Source organism: Macrotis lagotis, chromosome 1 (genome assembly GCF_037893015.1).
Source record: "Macrotis lagotis isolate mMagLag1 chromosome 1, bilby.v1.9.chrom.fasta, whole genome shotgun sequence".
NCBI classification, from domain to species: Eukaryota; Metazoa; Chordata; class Mammalia; order Peramelemorphia; family Peramelidae; genus Macrotis; species Macrotis lagotis.
In genome coordinates, this window is record NC_133658.1 from 701,297,303 (window position 1) to 701,316,416 (window position 19,114).

A 19,114-nucleotide genomic window follows, 5' to 3' on the forward strand; every position below is an offset into this window, starting at 1 on the left:
GGAGTTCAGGTCCAGCACCAAGCTGGACTATTTCCAGGCTGCAGAACTCCCCTCCCCCTGGTCAAAGACTTCTTGGCTAAAGTTGGCTCTGGACCCACCTCTCCCCAAAGTCTCTGAGGCTAATGCCTCTCACCAAAGTCTCTTAGACTTAAAGCCTCTCACCAAGGTTTCTGAGGCTAATGCTGGTCCTTTGGCTTCTCCCCCATTGCTGTCCCTGCACTGATCCTCTCTTCTCTCCTGGTTCACCCATGGCCCCCTAAGACTGACCTTGTTGGTAGGTGTTCTTCTCCTAGCTTCTTTTCTGGGTTTTGTTGATATAATTTCTGTTAAGAGGTTTCTTTCATATTATTTTTGAGGGGACAAAGGGAGCCCTTAACACAGTGCCTATCTTCTCTTTGTCATCTTGGCCAGAAGTGTTGAATGGAAAACATGGATTGTTAATGAAACAGGGGAATTTCAAATTTTCCTTTTGAAATAGTCAAAGCTGAAAAGACAGTCTGATCTTCAAGTATAAGACTCAGGTGAAGCATAGAGAGAGTGAATGAGAAGGATAAATTATGAGGGATTTAATGATAATGAACTGCATGTATTACTGCATGGAAAGATGATACTGATGATATTCTTAGGAACTTTCTCATTTATTAGAGCAGTTAGGAGTTTATATAGATAAGGTACAGGAGGGATCTGAATGTGAAGGTATAATATAGTTTTTAAATGGAGTCAATAAGTAAAAAGGAAATGTACTGGGGAAAGGAAAGTAGAATAGACTAAGATATTTCATTAAAAGAGTCAAGAAATAGCCTTTGCAATAGTATGGAAGGGGAAAAGGTGAGGGGAATTGAGGGAGCCTTTGTTCTCATTGGAAATGGCTTAGAAAGGAAAAAAGATATATATATATCTTAAAGTTATATATATATATATATATATATGTATATGGCATAGAAATCTAGCAGAAAAAGGAGAGGAAAGGGGATAGGAGAAAGGGGATGAGGGAAGGGAGGGGAGGATGTAGGGGATAGAGGAGAGGGTAGATCATGGGACAGGATAGTAAGATATAACACATTTTCTTTTTTTTACTTTTTGCAAGATGGTGAGATTGAATGGCCTGTCTGGGATCATGGGGCTAGGTGGTTGTTGGGTCTCTGGTGGGGAAATGCAGGCTTGGGGCCTCTTGACCCTAGGGCAGATGCTTTGTCCACCACACCACTTTGGCTGTCCCACAGCACACTTTTGAAGAGGGACAGAGTGAAAAAGAGAGAGAAAATAGAATAACTGATTGTGGGGAGAAATGGATGGAGGGAATTACAAGCAGCAACAGCAGTAACTTCTCTGATGGACTTATGATAAAGAATGTGATCCATCCCAGAGACAGAGCTGATGGTATCAGAACACAAAGTGAAGCACATTTTTTTCTCTTTCTTTCACTTTATTTCTCCTGAGGTATTTTTTCTTTATTTTTGTGGTGTAAGGGACTGTTGTTTGTGGGAGTACTACAAAATTTCATCACCTGGTGTACTCTAGCACCAGAGCAGTATTTACTGGTTGATTATAGAGTTCCTTGGGAGTGGACCAGGACTGGGGAGGATATTTAAGCACTTGTATTTGGTTTAATAAAGGGAGATCTTTGGAGAACTTTAAGGAAAACTTGTCTCCTGCCCTTTCAATGTTCACCTGGGTAAGGATAGGCTAGCCGACAGGAACCTAACACTTCCTGAGCAGCTAGTCTAACAGGAACATAACATTGTGGGGGAGGGGGATTATGTTTACTCTTACAACAAGACTATTTTAGTAATGTATAAATAAAAAAAGAAGAGTAAAAATAATTAAATTTATTAATAAAAATATGTAATTAAGAAATATTTAACAAAATAAATAAAAATACATCAGAAGTTTAAAAAGGCTAAATATGATAGAGCTCTAGTTATTATTCAAAAGGAATTTTTTAAAAACCTGTAAACAAATTTCTCAGTTGTATATGGCACTTTTATAAAAATTGACCATGTATTGGGGCATAAAAGCTTCACAAACTAATGCAGAAAATTATAAATATTGAATAGAGTTATTGTTTTATGTTACAAAGTTATATTCAAAAAAGAAATTATTAATATTAATTAGAAATTAAAGAGCTTAATCCCCAAAATGGAAAAGTCAAAGAACAAATCATGAAAATAATTGACATCATTAAAGATAATGATTATAATGAATTAGCATACCAAAATGTTTGGGATGCAGTCAAGATAGTCTTTAAGGGAAGTTTTTAATCTCAAACAATTTCAACAAGAAGGGAAAGAAGAGATCAAAGTTTGTTCAGGCCACTAAAACTAAAACTAACCATTTTAAAAAATTTAAAAAAATGAAATCATGAAAAGATGAATTAAATAGAGAAATAAAAATCAGTTTTTAATAATAAAACAATTAATTTATCCTATTTTTTAAAAGAGAAAAACTAATTTACTCATATCAAAAATGAAAAAAGAATATTCACAACCAATGTGAAGGAATAAAAATATTTGAAAAATTTGACCATTTATGTCAATTAAACTGCAACTTAAACTAAATGAAAACATATTTATAAAAATATATAATACCCAGGCTAACAAAAGAAGAAAAATAAGTCATAAATAACCCAATCTTAGATAATGAAATTGAAAAATCTATAAGTGAGCTACCAAAAAGGTATATGTATCTGGAGGGGAGGGGAAGCCAAGGTTCAGAGAATATTACAAACAATTTCTATCAAGTATTCCAAATAAAATTATTTCAATATTATGTGAACTGAGAAAAAAAATAAGTTCCTATCAAATTATTTCTGTGATGGAAATATAGACTTTACGTCTAAACCCAAAATATAAAGCAAAAGTTATGCTTTCTGATTGCATGCATGTAATATTGCAACATTGATTCAATATTAGAGAATTCACTAACCTTTTTGGTCATAAGTAATAACAACAAAATCATAGGATTATTATCAATAGAAGTAGAAAAATTTTAGACAAGTTACACAACCAATTCCCTTAAAATAATAACAGTAACAACAGAAAACAGGATAAATAGCAGCTTTCCTCAATATGATTCATTGTATCTACTAAAACCAAGGACCAACTGGCATATGCAATGTGAATAAAGTCTCTAGAGGAGTTCTACTAAAATCAAGGGTAAAGCAAGCAAGTCCATTATCACCTCTATTATGTGATGCAGTCATGTCTTCAAGTCAAAAAACTCTTGCTAGATGCTTACTTTGTGGCAGGCACTTTTTTCCTTCAGTGCTGGGGCTATAAAGTAAAGCAAAAACCGTTTCTGCTCTCCAGGTGCTCAGTGTCTAATGGAAGAGCTCACAGTGTAGAAGTGCTAACCATAGCAATAAGAGAGGAAAAGAAATTGAGGAAATAAGCAAAGGGAAAAAGTAAACACAATGATCATTTCTGAAAATAATATGATTTACTAAGAGAACCCCAGAGAGGCAATTAAAAATTAATTGAAACAATGAATAACTTCAAGAAACTTGCAGAATATAAAACAAATCCACATAAATCATCAGCATTTCTTTATATTGTCAGCAAAACCCAGTAGGAAAAGATAGAGAATTCTATTTAAAATAACTATAGACTGTATGAAATACATGGTAGTTTGCCTGTTAAGAAGATCAGAATATATTATGGGAACTATGTGCACAAAACTATATATCACATTTTACACAAATAGATTCCTAAATAGAGAAATCTTAAGTTTTTCCAGGAGAATCTGAGACAATATAATAAAAAGGCAATGGAATATAAATTTGTTATTCCTTAACTACCATAGGATTATTTCATGAGGCTAGAAAAAAAATACTAATAAATCGATCTGGAGAAATAAAAGATCAAGAATCTTAAATAAAATGATGAAAAAAGTGGAAAACAACTATGTTACAAAGTAATAATCACTAAAAGTATTTTATACTAGCTAAGATTAAAAAGGTTGATTAGCTATATATGTGAGGTACATAACACCCAAAAGAAAATGAAAGAGTATATAGTGTTTGTTAAACCCAAAGACCCTGGTTACTGGGATAAGAAATCACTATTTGATTTTTAAAAAGCGAAAAAAAACTGGAAATAAATATGTCAAAAGCCTGGATATAAATATACATACAAAGAAAAACTTTGAGTGCAGTCATTATCTTTCAAATCTATACATAGTGGAAGACTTAAATAGCTAAACATAGAAAAGCTCACTGAAGATAACATGGACAATATAAAGTTAAATTATTTTGAAAACAATAACAAAATAACCAAAATTAGAATGGAAAAGAAAATTGTAAGGAAATTCTTTGCAACAAATTTCTCTGCTAGTGCCTTAATTCTAAGAGATAAAGAACTGATTCCCATGTATCAGAGTAAGAGTCATTCCTCAATTGATAAATGATCAAAGGATGTAAATAGAATTTTCCTAAGAAAGAATTCCAAATTATCTATTGACATGAGAAAAAAAGTTCTAAATCATTAATAATTAATGTGATGCAAATTAAAGCTACTCCAAGGTTCTATAGATCTCATACCTACCAGAATATCAAATATGACAAGAAAAAGAAAATCACAAACCTTGGAGGGCTATGAGAATAAAAGGTAGATTAATGCACTGCTGATGGAACTTTGAATAGGTACAATCTTTCTGGCAAGCAATTGGGATATATGCCACAAAAGTTTCTAAACTTATATACACTCTTTGAGTCACAAAAGGGAAAAGAAATCATGAAGAAGATGTTTTCAGAGGAAGCAAAGAAGAATTGTATGAGCCTCTGCTGAATGAAATGAAAATAATTTATTTAGCAGCAGCACTGTAAAGACAAACAATTTTGAATGGCATTACCAGTGCAGTAACCAAACATGAATCCAAAGAATTTCTAATGAAATATACTTCCCACCTCCTGAGAGACAGGTAGTGGCTATACAGTTTAGATTAAAACATAAATTTTTCAACATTGCCAATGTGGGTATTTGTTTTGTTTTTCTTTTTCTTTTAAACAATAAGAGAGAGTGGAGAAAGAATTTTCTTTGTTAATTGAAAAAACATTAATTTAAAGTGTTAAAGAAGACACTGAAGACTATAGAATTTAAATGTAATCCAAAGCACACAGTATTTACCAGTTAGAAATCAAAAATTAGTTTTTTGACTCAGTAGTCACAGCTTTTCCCACTTGTCCTACTCCATATCACTTTCTAAAATAATTTTTTTTTACTTAATGGTCATTTAAGATATGCCAACTATCTTTTTGTTTCATTATTTTAACCTTATTTTTAAATCTTCAAAGATTTAAATGATAAACTTTTTGCTTCACTTCTCACTTGTATGGATAGCAGTGATGCAGGGGAAAGATGAAGAGAATGAATGTAACAAAGAAAATTGGGTGGAAATGTAAGTTGATTAAGACCTACTCTTGAGATGTAAATTGACTAAAAGTAGAGAATTATGATTGTAACAGAAACAATTTATAATCTTAAAGGATGTTAAAATTGGGTAGAGATCCCCATTCTTGATGTACCCTTGATTCATTGTTAATATAAAATTTGTATCCTGATCTCCTTAGGCTTTATCCTCTACCTAATACTGGGTCCAGTATAGGGGAAGGGAGTTCACCTTTTGCCTTCTGGATGAGAGGAAAGGCATTAAAAACCTGGGCTCAGGGCCACAGTCTTTACCAACCTGTGGCCCAACCAACACTGCTTGGCTGTTCTTTTCTCTCTCTCTCTCCCTCTCTCTCCCTCTCTCTCCCTGTCTCTCTCTGTCTCTGTCTCTCTCTCTGTCTCTCTGTCTCTCTGTCTCTCTGTCTCTCTCTCTCTCTCTCTCTCTCTCTCTCTCTCTCTCTCTCTCTCTCCCTCCCTCCCTCCCTCCCTAGTCCTTTCTATGTCTTGTAACCTTTTTAAATAAATTTTTGTCTTATTTCCACCCTGACTTTCCCAAGTCTAAATAGTGATTCCTCATAGGCAGAATCGAACCCAAGCGGCTACAGCAAATCAACCACATGATGTATGTAGGTCAAGAATCTTAAAAAAATGATGAAAAAAGTGGGAAACAACTATGCTACAAAATAAATCACCAAAAGTATTTTGTACTAGCAAAGAATTAAAAAGGCTGATTAGTTGTATAGATGAGGTACATAACATACAATAGAATGTTGTTGGTTGATCAAGAAAATCCCTGATCAATTAAATGAATGTTCCTCACTAGGCTGATTTAATATCATGGACCAATGGGGGCCCTTTTTCCAAGGGGCATTTTTTTCCATGTAATGTGAACATGCCCACTGGTCCCTGCTTGAGAGGATACACTTAAATGATTACAGCTGAATACATCCCATTAGAGAACTGGTCCTTCTCAATGATCTAATGAAACAAAATTAACTAGTTTTTTTTTTTTTTTTTTCTGTAGCTCATTCTTTTGAAGTTTAAAAGGACAGACCAGCATAGCTAATCCACATTCTTTAGGATAAGGAAGGACAACCTGTGTCTGAATGCAGATTACTCCATCTAGCAGTTAATGGTGACTTGTAGCAGAAGCTCAAGGCAGAGACACACCCTTGTACTTGGTCAGATAGGAAAAATACTGAAAATACATTTTCCCATTTCAATAGGATCATTGATACTTTTAGGCAACACTTTGTGAATGATGCCAAATTTGAAAGATCCCAAGTTTGTGAGTTTGTGAAGTGAGTCTTAGAGATTTTCTGATGCAAATCACTCTGGAAAAGGAAGAGTAACTAGATTGCTTCTAAACTGTGTCAAATGGGAGAGTAACATCCACAAGTTAATCAGATAAAAGAGACTTTGGGAAGGAGATTACTTGTTTAGTTGTAATCAAAATAGATTTTTTAAATGAACTATCTAAACCAAAGTTGAGTCTTAGGTATGTGTATGACAGGGACTGGGGGGGGGGGGGGTATTTAGGAATCTCAGAGAAATAAAGCCTTGTTGGAATGTTAAGGGTTTTTCTGATAGCAGCCCTGTTTGTTTTCTTTTCAGGAATATAGATAGGCTATCTGAGTTCTTTGTGTGATTTTGATATCTGATCATGGTCTCTTATGAATCCTTTGCACTTTATACATTTTCTGTGGGGCAAAATAAGTACTGTCTCATATGCAAAATTCATTTAAAATCTTGAATGTTTATACCTGATCTGGGGATACCTTTAAACATAATTGAGAAAAATCTGGACATAAGCTATATTGTTGGTCACAGATAAAATAATAAAACATTTTATAAAAGTGTAAAACATTATAAGCATGGGAGTTCTCTGTTATCTCATTCTCATCATTTTGATATTATGCCTATTGCTGTTCTTATCATAATTAAGAATAAGTTGCAGAAAATGTGCCAACCTGCATTGATAGAGTGTTCTCATTCAGGAATTTTCTGCATCCCTTTCCTCCTACTAATATTATTAACTACAAAAAATTTTTAAAACTATTTATTGCTGCTGACATAAATGATATTCTTTTCCAGTCTCTCTAAAAGACATTTTTGAGAATAACAGAAACTATCTTTTAGGCATGACTTCATAACACATTTCTATTTGCCTCACCAATAAAAATGATTCATAATAAGAAAAAAACATGATGTCATAAAAAAGTAGATTTGAACAGATACATAGTCTGCTACATGTGCAAAATTGGATTCTTGAAGACTCTCATTTCTGATATTAATTAAATAACATTGTCTTGTGGTTATCTTCATTGGAGCTAGACCATCTGATATAATAGACCAGGAATCCTGGACACAAAGAATTAAGATATTTTATGCCATTACTAAAAACTGAACAGATGAAAAAAAATGTATACTACTGTTCTACGTAAGGTCTTGTTTATTAGACATTATGTATTTCTTTTCTTTGTATCCCTAGTGCTTAGATTCCCAGTTCCTGGCACATAGAAAACCCTTAATAAATGTTTATTGATTGACTGACCAATGAGAGATCAAATAAAATATTCTTCAAAGTATAAAAAACTAAGTTTATTGTAGCTCCTTGAGAAAAGAAATTGTTTCATTTTAATATTTTTTAAAAACTGCTTGTTTTTGTATTCCCAGCACTTACCACAGTGCTTGTGGATTAATTGATTTTTCCCCTTCCAGTTTCATCCTTAAATGTTTTTGAGCTGATTTTACTTAATTGGGTCTCCCAACAAGCTTTCTTTAAATACTGCTTCTCATTGTTTTATGAGATAATATTGCACATAATCTTATACTATTGATGTCTGTAAGATTTTGCAAATGAAATTATATTAAAAACTGGTCTTGCCCTTGGCAGCCATATCTTTCTGCTTAGCAAGTAAATCAAACATTTACTGACTAAAATGGTTTTTAGCTTCTTTTCATCTTCTCATTATGAAAAATGATCTATGTTGGTTAGTCATAGTATCATACTGGAAGGGCTTCAGAAGCATAGACTAACTCCTTCATTTTATAGGTGAGAAAATTGAATTTCAGGGAGATTGGATGACTTCCCCAAGGTTGCAAGACTAGTAAGTGCTAGAGACAGAATTTGAATTGAACTCCTCTGAAATTAAATTGAATTTTTTTCTGCTGATCTTCATCTATCTATCTATCTATCTATCTATCTATCTATCTATCTATCTATCTATCATCTATCTATACACACATTATATATATGCACATATATATGGGTGTATACATATACCTATATCTTCAAAAATTTTTACATGAAAATGCTAAAATCAGTGAGAATATATTTTTTCAGATACATTTTCCATGATTTTGTACTAACATATTTTTTTTATTAAAGATTTTATTTGAGTTTTACAATTTTTTCCCCAATCTTACTTCCCTCCCCCTACTCCCCCATGGAAAGCAATCTGTCAGTCTTTACTTTGTTTCCATGTTGTACATTGATCCAAATTGAATGTGATGAGAGAGAAATCATATCCTTAAGAAAGAAACAAAAGGTATAAGAGATAACAAGATCAGACAATAAGATATTATTTTTTTTTCTAAAGGGAATAGTACTTGAACTTTGTTCAAACTCCACAGCTCTTTATCTGGATACAGGTGGTATTCTCCATTGCAGACAGCCCAAAATTGTCCCTGATTGTTACACTGATGGAATGAGCAAGTCCATCAAGGTTGATCATCACCCCCATGATGATGTTAGGGTGTACAGTGTTTTTCTGGTTCTGCTCATCTCACTCAGCATCAGTCCATGCAAATCCCTCCAGGCTTCCCTGAATTCCCATTCCTCCTGGTTTCTAATAGAACAATAGTGTTCTATGACATACATATACCACAGTTTGCTAAGCCATTCCCTAATTGAAGGACATTTACTTGATTTCCAATTCTTTGCCAACACAAACAGGGCTGTTATGAATATTTTTTTTTGCACAAGTGATGTTTTTACCTTTTTTCATCATCTCTTCAGGGTATAGACCCAGTAGTGGTATTGCTGAATCAAAGGGTATGCTTATTTTTGTTGCCCTTTGGGCATAGTTCCAAATAGCTCTCCAGAAATGTTGGATGAGTTCACAGCTCCACCAACAGTATAATAGTGTCCCAGATTTCCTACAACCCTTCCAACAATGATCATTATCTTTTCTGGTTAAAATATCTGCTTAGAATTATTTTATTTGCACTTTTCTCTCATTTTTTTTTTGCTTTTCTTTGTATCAGTTTTCATTTTTTCTTTTATCAGTCAATAATCTGAGTATAAATGGATAGCTAATTCAGGAACAACCCTGATAAGTAATAAGATATTTGTTGTCTTTTAAAATATATTCAATTTCATTTTTTTTTTTTGCTGTTATTCAGTTCTCTCCATGTCCAACATCTTCTAATTCTTTTCTTGAAGTATTCATGATGTATAGGAGTGTGGCATCGATGTAGTCTGCAAGTCTTTGGCCTTTCTTATCCTTTATACCTCAGAACCATATTTTTCAATGCATTTTTTTACTCTTTGCCTATTCTGACCTTGGCTTGAAGTCACTGAATATTTAAAAAAATAATTTTAAAATGGAGAGTTTTATAAAAGTTTGCCTTAATATTTCTCTGCTTCTTCATTTTCTGTAACTGTTATTTTCAAAGTGCAATTATTTTTATGGTCTTTTCACAACTATTTATCATAAAAATATCACAGTGCCCCCAAAGTAAAAGGATGATGTTTCTTCTTGTCTGTGGTTATATAATAAACCCCCTTCCCTCAGATCCTTTCTTTCACCTTTCTAAGGAAAATTTTAGTCATTCTTCCACTTAATTAAAACTATTCTTTTTTTTCCTCTTAATTTTAAGTTGAAAATGTCAAGTTTGAAATACTTCTGTTCCACTAGTTGTGTAGTCATTTGGTTGGTTACTAGGGAAGGATCTCATATTTAGAGAATTAACAACAAATGTGTGTGATTCTTGGCATTCCAGTCTCCTTTCTAAGCATTCTGCCACTGTTGTTGCATAAGAGGATAAGGGGATGCCAAATATCTATAATTATTTATTATAAATCTGATTTTTACATGATAAAACTTATCTGGGAACTCTGGGAGATTACTAAATCTGAACAGGTTCTAGAGAAACAGGGGCAGTTGAGTTTAAGGGATTAATTATCAAGATGACTTAGACAAGTGGGCAGTGGAAATACTCATTGGGATTAGGAGCTGTGTCTTTTTAGCTTTATAAATTAGCTTTATATATGAGATCTCCAAAGCTTTCCTCAAAAATAGAAAAATATGAATTTTTATTAGGCCCAATAGGGAACCTCATATTTGAATCAGGAAGAGATGGCAATTGTTCTTAATTTCAAAAATGGCAACATTGAGGGAGATCCTTAAAGATCATAACCAAGATCCACTTGTTTTATCATTAAAGATGAAAGCCATCTGGTTCTTCAACTTTCATAGAATAGTAGCATCTATGTAGGTGCAACCTGAGGTCACAGAACCCAAGATCCTCATCTTTGGTCATGGAACCTCGATTTGAAACCCTCACAGGCAAATCTCAAAGCCTATTCATGTAGTATAATTACATTTTATTATTATACTCAATGGTAATATGGGTTACATTGTAGTCATAAATAATTTTAATTCTAAATGTGGCCCTTGACAGATTTTTGTTGGGTGATGCAACCTAGAAGAACTAAAAGGTTGGATACCCATGCCTTGATTGTTAATATGTTTTCCCTAACATCAAGTGTAAGCTTGCCTCTTTATAACTTTTACTCTTCTTGCTCTGTTATTTCTTTTTTTCTTTTTCTTTTTTTTGCAAGACAATAGGATTAAGTGACTTGCCCAAGGTCACAAAGCTAGGTAATTATTATGTGTCTGAGGCTGGATTTGAACTCAGTTTCTCCTGACTCCAGGGCTGATGCTCTTATCTACCATACCACCTAGCTGCCCCATTGCTCTTTCCTTTAAGATCAAATAGAACAATTCTGATTGTCTTACACAGAACAGACTTTCTCTAATATGCAAAAGTGAGGATTATACAACCCATAAGAATCTTCTCTAGGTTCCTCTTTTCCAAGTCCAGCCTCTTTAATTTTGGTTTTAAAGGCTTTCACCATCCTGGTTGCCCTCCTCTGGATACTCTTTAGTTTAGTAGTTTTTAAAGTTTATTTTAAACTATTGTACATTTTTCTGAAGTAATTTTGTGATAAATATTGTTTGAGCATTCATACCTGTACAAAACATACAAAATCTAATACTCAATAATGAGAGGTGAACTTTCTTTCACTTTGATAGTCCTAATTCTTTGAAAGGAAGATAAGAGGAAGAGAGGTATACTATTTTCTTAATTAATAGCCTTAATAATAGTATAGTATTTATTGCTAATCCTAAAGCAGGAGCCAATAAAAACTTTCTGAGGATGTAGCTATCCCTATACCCCAAGTCACTCTGGTTCATGGTAGCTAGTTCCTTGCAAAATTTAGCTCATATAGTAAAAAATAGATAAAACTTGTTTCATTATGTTATTGATGATGTTAGGCTAGATTATAGAACATGAAGTGAAATAGAGCATTTATCAACAGCCAGTCAGAACAGAGAAGAGTACCTCACTCTCTCATCAATAAACAACAAAAAAATATAGCATCACTTTAAAAATCTGCATTAACCTAATAGATGATAAACTTCCATTTATATTAACCAAAATTCTCCTTCATATTTCCACTTTAAATATTAATAAGAGTTTGGGTATTTGGGGTTAAATAGTTTGGGCCCCAAAAAATGCTTCTGAAGGAAAAAAGAGGGAGCATGTGACCTTTGATGATGTTTTTCCTCAGAGAAGAATATGATATCAGGCAGGTGATACCATGAAATGCATGTGAATTAGATTTGAATCAGGGGTAATGTGTTAAGTCACCATCCTGACTTTTTCCTTCAGAGTCATCTGGGTTCAGTGGACTGATATGAATTAAGTCTAGAGACCCTGAATGTGAGACAATCAGGGTTAAATTAATTCCTCAAGGACACCCAGTTAGTAAGAGTCTGAGGCCAGATTTGAACTTAGACCTTCCTAATTTCAGAATGGGTGCTCTACTAACTATGCCATCTCACTGTCCCTCTGTGTGAGCTCTATTATCCCTTGATTACATAGTTACACCGATCACTTTTCACGTGGTTTTCTTTCACATTACCTCTAGATACAGTCTTCAACTAAATACCACCTTCCTAAACATCTTCTTTTCCAGAGTTTGTCATAGTTCATTGATTCCTTAATTATAGAGGAATAGAAATCAATATGGGGCAACTCAGGTAGTGCAGTAGATGGCATTCTGGACTTGGAGTCAGGAAGATTCATCTTGCTGAGTTCAAACCTAGCCTCAGATACTTACAAGCTGTGTGACCCTAGGCAAGTCTCTTAACTCTGTTTCCCTCAGTTACTCATCTAGAACATGAGCTGAAGAAGAAAATAACAAGTTATTCAAGTATCTTTGCCAAGAAAACCTCAAATTGGGTCACAAAGAATTAGATGTGACTGAAAAAACTCAACAATATCAACAAAAGAAATTATTAAAAAAAGATAACAAATTTTACAGCTGTATGAGTATTTAAAATATATTTATGCTGTATTTTAGCCACCTCAGCTGGCATTGTTTACCTTACCTTGTTTACCTCATATTTTTAAAAATATTTTTTCTTCAAAATTTTTTTAGACTGTCTTAGTTCCCTTCACCCTTTAATGTAATGCAATCATTCAGTCACCTCTCTATGAAATGTTTAGCTATGACTCTGCTTTTTCCTTTTGATGTTTTTATTACTAGAAATATTTGGCTATTACTATAATGTTTTCTTTCTCGCCACAACTTGACTTGTTTATCATTTAGAGAGATGCTATGAATCTTGATTTTTTTATTCTTTTCCCATGAACTAATCTTTTCCTTATTTATTTGACTTTTCCCTAAACTTCTCTCAATTTTTTTGTAATTTTTCCAATACTGAAGTATAATAAATTGTGTACAGTGCTATTGTAATTTCTTCAGAGTCACTCAGAGAGGAGATAGCTACTTCCATATTTCAATGACATTATGCTTTTTTCATGTGCAGTCCCAAAACAGTACTGGCCTTTTGACTGCCCTGCTGCATTGCAAACTTATATAAAATTCTTATTTCACTCTTACTCAAATCTCTTTCATCTGTGTTCCAGATTCTTTTCTTCTACTGTTCTGAAAATATGCCTGAGAGTAAACTTTTTCGCTAGATACATTAATTTGCTTTCTCTACCCCCCACCCCACCCCCACATTGGAATCTCTCTCTTTTTAAAAATTTTCTCCTATTTCATAAGAAAAAGAAACTTGGTCAAGTGAAGAGAACACTAAAAGTGGAAATCAGAAGATGGAGATTTTATTCCCCACTGCCACTGACCTGTTGGGTGCCCTTGGGTTTAATCTCACTACACTCAACTTAACACAGATATTTCAGTTCCTCAACCAAAGTGCACTCAATGGACCAAATCCTTCAAATAATTAATTGGTCCTAGGATTAAGTTAGGTCATTCTGTGGGGTATGTTAACCCTTTTAGTTGACTTGAGTACTATTTTGTATACTAGAAAGCTTTTTTACCCAACACCTTGAATATTGGGTCCCAGAGGGCCTAAGAAAAGAGTATCTGAGCAAGTGGCTTAGAAGTGTCTAGCATCTTAAAAAATGATATAAACAAACAAGTTTAACAAAATGCAAATCAGTGACTTGAAAATGGACTGTTTTCTTCTATCCCTTTATATTTAGTTGTTTATTTCCTCTCCTTTTTGTTGGCTGTTGAATAGCTTCTCTGCATAGCCACCCCTCCCAAATTATAATCTGTTCTTGTTTTCTCATCCTAGGCAGTTCTTGCCTCAGGCCCTTATTAGCTTGTTGATGTGGAGCTAGCACTTAACTTCTTTGGTCATCAGTTTCCTTATCTGTAAAACAAGAGGGTTGGGACTCAGTAACCTCCAAGATTTCTTCCAGCTCTAAATTTATGATGTTATGTTCATATTCTTTCATAGGTCATGAACAGATTAGCTCCATCCTGTTGGAGGCCTTCCTTAAAATAATATTAAAAATAATTGAAGAGATCACATTATTTTGTACTTTATGGTTTACAAAGAACTCTTACTTATATTTAATCCAAACAACAACTCCATGAGATAGGTATCATTATTCCTATTTTGTACATGAGGAAAATGAGTCTCAGGAAGTTTGAGTGATTGATCTAAATTCAAAGATCTAATAATTACCAGGGCTGGGATTTGAGCCCAGATTTTCTGACTACAATTACACACTGATGAATCCTTAAGTAAATAGGAGTTTAAAAAATGATCATGGAATACATATTTAGATCTGTTTACTTTTAGTAGATATGAGAATATAGGTAATTCATAAAGGATACCATCTGGGAAAGAAGATTTACAAGAACAAATTGAGTCAGGGATTGTGCTATCAGATTAGAAAAAGGACAAAATTGATCAGAAAAACTTTTGAGAGGCAGCTAGATGGCACAGTAGATAGTGCATGGACCCTGGAGTCAGGAATACCTGAGTTCAAATGTGACCTCAGACACCTAATAATTGCCTAGATGTGTGACCTTGGGCAAGTCACTTAGCCCCATTGCCTTAAATTAAAAAAAAACTTAAAAAAAGGAAAATCTTTTGGAGAGTAATGTCTTGAAATGCAGTTTAAATGAGGGTAGGAACCTAATAGCTATCATAGTGACATCTGACTGAAGGGACTACTACTGAATGTTGCTTTCAGAACTCTATCAATACTCCTCTCTTAGGTACATCCCTTCTTTTTGTCCAAGTTTTCCCTTTTAAAATTACATCTGTCTAACCTTATCTTTAGCCCAAATTTCCTCTTGGGAATGAATAATAATAATAATAACAATAATAATAACAATAAGTAATAATTAATAAACTAAACTTTATTTCTACTCTCTTTTGTCCTTTTTCTAGCAAAATTCCTGATCCAATCTACACTTTCAGATATATACTTGTAATTAGTCTTTTTACAGAGCAACTATTATACTGACAAGTTTTTTTGTTTTTGTTTTTTGTTTTTTCTGTCTTATTTGACCAGTATGACTCAGAGATGTATATTTTCTTCTAAAGTAGTAGATGGTAGTATCTATGCAGGAATACTGAAGGGGCAGTATAGGCAGTGGAAGGAATTCTGGATTTAGAACCTTGGGCTGGAATCTCAAGTTCTCTTAAGTTTACCCTCTTGTGTCTCATGCATTTTCTCTATCTATAAAGAGAGAACACTTGAATAGATATTTCTCAAATTTTCCTAAATCCTATCATTCCAAATTAATTAGTTTGAAACTAGACTCATAATGGGGAGAAATGCCAACAGCCTCAAGAAACAAATTGGAAACCTTTGCAAACTCTTTGTTGAACTCAGACCAGTGACATGAAAATAGACTGCTCTCTCTCTCTCTCTCTCTCTCTCTCTCTCTCTCTCTCTCTCTCTCTTCTCTCTCTCTCTGTTTGTCTCTCTCTCTGTCTCTCTCTTTCTGAATTTACTTTTTTCACCTATTCTTTATTTAGTCTTTTAGTCAAATTCAAGAGTAAAGATACCATTTTGCATTACCACCCTTTGCCTTTACCATTTTTCTTCACTTATTCCTTAGATTCTGACTTCTACTGCTCAACCACAAACACCATTCTTCTTCTGTACCCTCAATATCTGTGGCAACTACCTTTGACTTTTGTTGGACCCATTCAACATTTCTGATACTTCCCTGAGTACCAGGAAAGTTACTCCTAAATTTTAACTAATTTCTAACTTCTAAGTTCTAATTAAGCTTGACTTTTCCTAGTTCATGAAGTCAAGGAATTTCAACTTACGTTATGGAATTTAATAGATTCAATAAACATTCCTTAAATGCATACTATATCACTTGGGATACAATTTAAAAACCAAAGCCAAAGAACTCCAAACAAAATTAACCATTCCCTACTGTCAAGTAGCTAACCTATATTTAATTGTCAGGCTAGGTGGCACAGTGAATAGTGTACTGGATGAGGAGTCAGGAAGATCTGAATTTAAATTCAGTCTTAGGTAATTATTGTGTGACCTTGGGCAATTTACTCAACTTCTGATTGACTCAGTTTACTCATTTGTTAAATGAGATAATAAAGGCATCTACTTTCCAGGGTCTTTGTGAGGTTCAGAGATGTTTGTAAAATGCTTTGCAAACCTTGAAGGATCATTCTTTGAAATTTCTACTAATAACAGCACCATTTAACAAATTATAAAATAAAACATTGCCCTTTGGGAAATCAGTTAATGACCATTTTTTTTGTTTTAAAAAATGTGATACTTTATCTGAGTTTTTGATGGGAGCTGGAGATTTCAAGATGAGGCAAAGAGAACATTCCATTATTGGGAGACGGTCTGTGCAGAGGTGGAAGATGGAATGCTTGGTACAGTGATCAATAATAATGCTTGTGAGGCTGGAACATAGACTGTATGGTGAATAAAATGAATTGATCCTGTAAAATAGGGTCAAGTAATTAAACAACTGATAAGCATTTTTAAAGCAATATCTTTGCAACAGACACTCCTGCCCTGGACATACAAAAATAAAAATAAAACAGTTCCTGCCTTCAAAGAATTTTCATTCTACTGGAGGATACAGCATGTTTGTGTGTCTACATACAAAATAGGTACAAAAATTTGGGGTCATTTTAAGGGAGAGAACATGTTATTATCTGAGAAATTAACAGATCTTATGTTGGAGGTAACATTTGAGCTGAACTTTGTAAGAAACCAAAGATTTTAAACCATGTTATATATAAATTATTTTTAAGTAGAAGGAAAGTTTTTTTAAAATTTATTTAAGAGGCAATGAGGTTAAGTGACTTGCTCATGGTCACACAGCTAGGCAATTATTAAGTGTCTGAGGTCACATTTGAACTCAGGTCCTTAACAGGTAAGGATGTGGATGATTATGTTGAGAGCAGAAACAAGGGAACAATGTTTTGGATGTAGAATTAAGACTTGGTAATTGATTCAACAAAAGGGAGGATTAGGAATGACTCACAAGTTGAGTTCTTGGTTGCTAGAAATATAATGATATCTTCAGCTGAAAGAGAGAATTTAGGCATGGGGGTTAAAGTTGGTGAGGTTTTTGATGAGATAGAAATGTCAAGTTGGAAACTAAATGATAGTTGAATCCATGGGAGCTGAGGAGATCAGCAAGAAAAAAAAGGGAGGGGCTTCACAGCACTGGGGAAAATTCACACTTAAGGGATGAGGCTTGGATACATGTATCATACAAAGAACACCGAGAAAAATCAATTTTCCAGGCAAGAAGAAAACCATGACAGACCTGTGAGGAAACTATTCAGAAGGACAAGATATTCATAGTTTCAGAGGCTGCCACAAGTGAAAGAAGGATAGGAACAATTTAAGAAAACAACTAGTTAATGGCAAGTACTATACCAAATAACAAAGCAAGGAGGAATAGCGCTTTATAAGGTGTTTTTTTCTCTTAAAGAACAGGCATTATCTGTGTATGTGTGTGTACTTAGGAATTTCTCTCTTTCTCTAGTTTTATATACATATAAATATATATGTATACAGATATATATGTATTTATATATTCGTGAAATGTGTGTTCACACACATATACATACTTTGGTTACTTGAGAAATTCTTGTTGATATAGTAGATTAAAAATATGACTGAGGTGAATGAAATTTTCATGCAATTTCCCATCATAGAATATCAGAGATAAATGCCACTTCTGATGTCTTCTTAAATAACTCATATGCAAATGGAATTCCTTCTACTGCATCCTCATGTCTGATTATGCCACAGTTCTCCTCAGATGAATCAAAGACTCTTTATTGCCTTTAGGGTAATATATATATATATATATATATTACCCTAAAAAGTTTATATATATATATATGTATATATATATATATATATATATAAACTTTTTTTAGCATATAAGGATTCCCTGTGTGTCATCAGTCTATCCTTTCATGACTGTTTTCTATGATTCCTTTTCACATAATCTAGAGTTTAGTCAAAATTTTCTGCTAATTATTCCTATACACTATGTTTCATGTCATACTTTGATATCCTTACCTAGGCTGTCCTCAAACCCTCGAATATTTTCCCTTTCACCAGTGTCTCTTGAAATCTCTAATTTCCTTCAAGAGTTAGACCTTTTCTGATATCCTCATATGTACTTTGTATAAATATATTGGTGTACATGTTGGTTGGTTCTTGTCCTTCATTATCAAAGAAGACCAAAATGACATCACTATATTTAAGACAAATTACAGTGTCTGACTGTGGCTGATCAGCCCATTATGAGTTCAGAATGTATTACCATAGGTCAGGCACAAATAGTCCATGTAAACACCTAGGAAAGGTATTCTAAACTTAAGTATGTCACATTTCCTTCGAGCTGTTTCAATTCAGCCCTTCTCACAGAGTGCAGTACGCTCACTGATGAAGGCACACCTTGCTGGATGGTCCTGTGCCAGTATCTCCCATGCTACACAATCAATTCCAAAGATCTTAAGAGAGACCTTCAGGGTATCCTGGTATTGCTTCTTCTTATCCCCTTGTCAGCACTTGCCCTGTGTGAATTATCCATAGAATAGTCTTATAGGGAAGCTTTTGGCATTCTAAAACCATGACCAGCCCAT

At 33.8% G+C, this 19,114-nt stretch overlaps 1 long non-coding RNA gene across 2 annotated transcripts in view; it reads left to right on the forward strand.

The window, feature by feature from the left end:
• LOC141507824 (uncharacterized) overlaps window positions 1–19,114 on the forward strand; it is a 331,288-nt gene that overhangs the window by 22,329 nt on the left and 289,845 nt on the right. The window lies entirely within an intron of this gene.